The sequence below is a fragment of the Pinus tabuliformis genome, chromosome 6 (assembly GCF_031772625.1).
Source record: "Pinus tabuliformis cultivar Carrire ecotype Pingquan chromosome 6, CPIR1, whole genome shotgun sequence".
Lineage (NCBI taxonomy): Eukaryota > Viridiplantae > Streptophyta > Pinopsida > Pinales > Pinaceae > Pinus > Pinus tabuliformis.
In genome coordinates this window covers 1,823,614,272-1,823,620,811 of record NC_142292.1, presented here as the reverse complement: position 1 = coordinate 1,823,620,811, position 6,540 = coordinate 1,823,614,272, and positions in this window count along the sequence as shown.

Below are 6,540 nucleotides of genomic sequence, written 5' to 3'. Positions count from 1 at the left end.
CACCATGGGAATATTACCACCATCGTTCCCTTCTTACAGATTGCGAAGAAAATACTCCCGATGACCTTTATCATCCTTCAGTTTTTGATTTTCTATCAAATACTGTAAACACGGTGGATTCCGAGCAAAACTTGTCCAATATTGAAGAGACTATCGCCATAAATATCTCGACCAAAACAGATGTGTACAAAATATTTATGTTGGCAAATGTTGTTCTCCTTCAAAACTGGAAATATATAACGCTCTTTTTCGCAAATTCAGAGATGTCTTTGCTTGGTCATAGAATGAAATGCCAAGCATTGACTCGAGTATCGTTGAACACGAAATCAAGATGTATCCAGATGTCAAATCAGTACGACAATGGCTACGGTAGGTGCACCCCAAGAAAGCCGCTGCCATCAAGGCAGAAGTTGAAAAACCTCTCCATGCTGGTTTCATTTACCTGGTTCCCCTAACCGATTGGGTATCGCATATTGTCCCTGTTATGAAAAAATAAGGAACGATTAGAGTGTGCGTCGATTATAGGGATGTAAATCAAGCTTGTCCAAAAGACAACTACCCTACACCCTTCATTGACCAGATAATTGATGAATGCGTTGGATGTGAAATATTTTTATTTATGGATGGATTCTCTCAGTATAATCAAATAAATATCCGCCCACAGGACCAGTCAAAGACTGCATTTATTTGTCCGTGGGGCACATTCGCATATCGAAAATTACCCTTTGGTTTAAAGAACGCAGGGGCAACATTTCAGAGGGCAATGAATTATGCCTTCCATGACATCAAAAACATCGTTCAACCATACCTCGACGACCTGCCGGCTCATTCGCGAAAGCGGACTGATCATTCGAAGCATTTAAGAGTGATATTTCTACGTTGCTGACACTACAAAATATGACTCAATCCACACAAATGTGTATTTTGTGTTAGTTCCGGTCGTTTACTTGGCTTTGTAGTCTCGAAAGACGGGATTCGTCTCGACCCATGTAAGGTTCAGGCAATCATAAATTTGCCTCCACCTTCGTATTTGCTTCAGATTCAGAAACTCCAAGGGAAAGCAAACTTTCTGAGGAGGTTCATTCCAAATTACGCCGAACTTGCAAAAGGTTATACGCGTCTTTTGAAAAAGGAAGTAACCTTTGTCTGGGATCAGGTTGCACAAGCTTCCTTTGATGCTTTAAAAGAATCCCTAATGAAAGCATCATTAATGTATGCTCCTGATTATCAAAAAGACTTTAACTTATATCTGGCTGCAGCAGATACAACCATCGCAATGGTTTTAGTTCAAGAAGACAACGAAATTGAACATCCTATATATTATTTAAGTAATAACTTAAATGATACAGAAAGCAAATATTCTTATGTTGAAAAGCTAGCGCTCGCAGTTGTTCAAGTAATACAGAGATTTTGACACTATGTCCTCTTTCGAAAAACTACCATTCTGTAAGATTGCAACCCCATGACTTATATATTGTCGCGACTGTTGCTGGGGGGCAAATATTCAAAATGGATAGAAATTCTACAAGAGTTTGATCTGGAATTTGTAAAATCCAAGTCAAAGAAAGCTCTGGTTTTCGCAGAATTATTATGCGATTTCCCATCGTCGTCCAACGATGAAACATTCGAAGAAACGATCGTGGACGAAAATTTGTTTCTGACATCTTCAAGCAATCTGTGGTATGGGGATATAATCATTTATCTCCAAACCCAAAAATATAGGCCCAATACCTCTCGCTCCGAACAAAAACGTATTTGATACCAATCAAAAGACTACATGATCGTCGGTGATACACTTTACCGTCGTGGTGTCGATAAAGTTCTACGAAGGTGCCTCACCCATGAGGAGGCCGAAAAAGTCCTGAATGATTGTCATTCAGGTTCGTGTGGGGGGCATCAATCTGGTTACGCTATAGCACAAAAATTTTTATGAGTAGGATACTTCTGGCCAACAATATTCAAAGATTGCATAACCGCAGTCAGAAGTTGCCATGCCCGTCAAATTTCGATAGCAAAACCAGAAGACCACCCGCACCTCTGCAGCCAATAGTTGCTGTTGGGCCATTCTCCAAATGGGGCATCGATTTCATGACATGTAACCCCACCTCGACCGGGGGGCATGGGTATATCATAGTCGCAGTTGACTATTTTACCAAATGGGCCGAGGCGATGCCTACATTAGATAATACTGGTGAAACAACTGCCCTCTTCTTTTTCAATCATGTAGTCGCCAGATTCGGCATCCCACAGGCTATAGTCACAGATCATGGATCGCATTTTTGCAATCACATGATGGTTGAATTAGCTGCCAAATTAGGGTTGTCTCATGACAGCTCTACTCCATATTACCCGCAAGCCAACGGACATGTTAAAGCAATCAACAAGGTCCTGAAGCGCATGCTGCAAAGGATGATTGGAGTTCACAAAAGAAGTTGGCACCTCCTGTACTCAGCCTTGTGGGCCTACCGAACATCGGTAAGGAATGCAACCGGGTTTACACCTTTCCAACTGGTGTATGGCCTAGAAGAAGTCTTACCAATCCAGTGTGAAATCTCATCCCTCAAACTCGCAATTGACCTTCTCCCCGGAACTTTAGAAGAGGAGGCTTGTTTCTTGGAACTAATCTAATTGGATGAAACCCGTCGTGATGCTGCTTTGGCTAACGAAGCCCATAAGAAATGAGTCAAGGCGCAGTTCGACAAAAATGTCAAACCCCGTGTCTTCTCAGAAGGTGACTTGGTCTTGCTTTATGACCAAGAATCCGATAAATTGGGGGTAGGTAAATTCAAGTCTTTATGGATGGGCCCCTATATTTTTAAGCGAGTGTTAGAAAAAGGAGCCTATGAGTTAATGGATTATGAAGGGATTCCACTGGCACAACCTCGTAACGGGTTGTACCTTAAGTGTTACTATCCGTGATTCAGTATAGTAACCTATATGCTTTTGTTATATTTTTGTTTTCGCTAAAGTATTTTTTTTGGTCAAGTAATCCACTTTTTACATTTATTGCAGATGTCAAACCTATTGGAGTCATGTGTTGGATATGCCGACAGAGCGAGTCGTAGTTCGCGGAACCTATCTTCCGCGACCTGGGCCATTTTTTATCCAAGCGGCGAGTTAGTAAGTTTCAGAGGGGTATGTATTGGTCGATCAACGAATAACATCGTTGAATATAGTGTGTTGATAGAACTTCTCTCTGATGCCATCACACATGGTATATGCTGACTGATTGTCAGGCTAGACTCACAACTCATCATACTACAACTCACTGGTATCTACTCTATCCGAAATCCAGCTACTTATCGCATGTTCCTAAGGGTTAAGATTTTGGAAAGGCAATTTGATTTTATTCAATATCAGCATATTTCCAGAAGCTTAAATACATTAACTGACTCATTGGCAAATTATGTGTTAGATAGACATTTGCAACATTTATAAAAAGAAGCATCCCATCAATATTTGCATTTGGATCATGTAACTTAACCAAAATAAAACTCCGAAAATCAAAAATATATATATATAACTGTTTATGGTTTACACATAATGTTCTGTAACCAAGACAAAATTGGTCAAATGACCCAAAACTCAAAACGCTAGGGGGCACCCTAGTCTAATGATGCTCATGATAGCAAGTCACAGCCTGTGCAATCATGCGTAAGAGCCTAGTCCATCATCTTGGCACACCAGTAGTATGCCGCTGCAACCTCAAAGGCAGCTCGTCAATCCTCACATCTGGAATACCGAGAGTGAGGCCCTCAACCTGGTCCTGTAATGTTGTGAGAGTCTCGGCCACATCGAGGTCGTGAAGGATAGCCCTTCCAACAACCTCTCCTGCTGGGGTGACAGCTGGTACTCTCAGGCATACTACTGGACGAACGAGACCGACATCTGCATGAACACATGAGTTTTGATTAGTCTTGATAGAATAAAGCACAAGGACATTATAAAAGAAAAACAATAAATGGGAATATGGTCAAAGAATTTACCAATGGCACCCCACTGTTCGCCAGCCAGCAGTATTAAATCTGGGTCACCCCGGAAGTCCATACCAGCATATGGATACTCGGAATAAATCATTTCCTGATGATCAAACCACCCGAAGAAGGTATCAGAAAAGGAAATCTGAGACTGACCAGCATGCCTAGACATATGGTCGACCCATCTCTGCATACGTGGTTCAGTCGGTGAAGGTAAATCGAGTGCAATATACTGCGGCTGCATCAATGGTATCTTTTCCAAGGTGAAGGCGGTCAAGATAGAACCATACCCAAAGTTCTTCAACCTCCCGCTCTTCACCTTGGTCAGTTGTTCTTTCATCACAAGGAGTACTGCGTCGCACCAGTTGAACACCTTCGGTTGGAGACATTCCAAGGCATACTACATATAAGATCGGTTGGCTACATGAAGAGCCACACCACCAGCCATCCTACCAAAGGTAAACAGAATAGTCCTCAGGGACCTGTCAGTGACATCACGGATAATGATCTTGCCGTCTTTACTCGGCTGAGATCCCTCTCTGCAATACCTGCGAACATAATCTCTTACAGATTCACCTCCTCGGGCCAAACCTGATAAAGAGATGGGGGCACCCCGCCTCGATAAGCCAGTCAAGAAATAGATGTCCACTACAGTCGAGGGGATGGATTTGCCCCTAATTTGGAACACCTGGATGGTAGGATCCCAAGCATCGAGCAAATACTGCAGCAAGTTGATTTGTTGTCTCATGCTAGAAATGCAGAAAAACTTCAGCAAGCCACAGTTCTACAGTGCGTTTACTGTAACCGGATCATGTAAAGCAAGCATGTCCTCTTCTTCATGCTCACGTTCTCACCATGTAATAGTCATCTTGCTCCAAAAACCTCTAAAAACAAACAAGAGAAGAGTTAGATCCTGATGTGGTGAGAAACAGGAAAAATTTCCATCAAAAAACTGTGCATAAATTTCCTTCCTTGCGCTCATTGCACCTACAGTAGTGCTCTGGGTGCGTTGCATGTCAGTTGGCTAGTAGACAGGCCAACATCCAACGCACCTTTCGATACACAAGGGGTGCGCTGAAGCCAGGGCGAGTTTTTCAAACCCCAGAGGCTCAGAAAAAATAGGGATCAAGCTCAGAATGCAAAATGGAAGGCATGAAATGAAAGAGCTCAGGTTTAGCTCCTACCTGGTCCAGACGGTGCCGAGAATCGTCCACAGAATCTCCTGGAATCAGCTGATCAAAATCAAATGGGAAAAGCACCTCCAAAGCTCCAACAAGCCAAAGTTCAAATGAAATGGTAAAATGAGAGGTAAAAGCACTTTTAAATTACTTTTTACGTAATTCGAGTAAAATATTAGTGTTCTAACTCATTTTTCAAACATATATTGTTAATTTCTAGCTAGTTTGATGAAGCAATTGAAAATGCAGTACATTCTTTGAAAGAACAAAGCTATTTATGGTAAAGTCAAGAAATGACCATTGTATCGAGCAGTTTTAGCACATAGTTCAAGCTCGTTAAAAAATAAACATAGGACATGAGCAAATGTTTCTCCCCGTGTTTAAGCTCATTAAAAAATTAACTATTTCCTTGTAAATAACCATCGTGAATGTAGTACTTCAGCCTTTAAAGCCTTGGTCGTGTTCTCATCATCACCTCCACTCTGTATTGGCCGATCATTCACCTCCATTTGATTGTTTACCCCTTTTGAGGAACAGCTGCGAAGAGTGATCCCGCTAGCCATCCTTGTAACACTGTCGTGATTGGAAAATTCCAAACCTTACCTGGAATCAACTGCTACCCAATTTTATCACTCGTTCCTCAAAAAACGAGTCTCCTTTAAGCTCTTTTCAACTGACTCATAAAATATGAAAAGATTGCCGAGCCATTGGCCTCTCCAGCTCGTTAAAGGGACCGGAAGTGCTATCCCTCCTTTAGATTTTAATCTTTTTGGACCTGAGGGATTATTACACAAAAAGATCGAGTGCTTGTTTTATTCGGCTCGTTAAAAGTATCGAAAATTCATCCCTTCTGTATTGTTTTATACTTTTTCGGACTTAAGGGATTAGATGACGAAAAAGGAATTTTGGAGTTTCCTTTACGTCCCTTTTCAGACTCTCTAAAATTGAAAAGGACCGAGTTATCTTTGTCGTTAAACTCGTTAAAACCTAATAGCGACAAACTTGTCCATAGCAGACAAGAATGAGTTTCACTATCGCTAGGCTCGTTAAAACATAGCGATGGGTTTGCCCGAAGGGAAAATTATAGAACAAGCATATGTTATCCTCCTCAAGCTTGACAAAAATAAAGAGGTACTGGTCAACAATGACTGGGGAAAAATTGGGAAGAAAACTTGAAGAAACTTTGTTGGTAGCAAGTCGCTCTTGAACATGACACTTTCACTCTGCATCCAAGTCGGGTTAGGTTGTTTCATTCACCGGTCACATCACCATGGTCCCATCACACCATCCACATTTGGGGTTAATGCTACCAATCCATCACGTCAGTGTCACCGATATGTTCAAGAGAAGTCATTCAGAGAATTCACCTGTGTCTCACCCGCTAC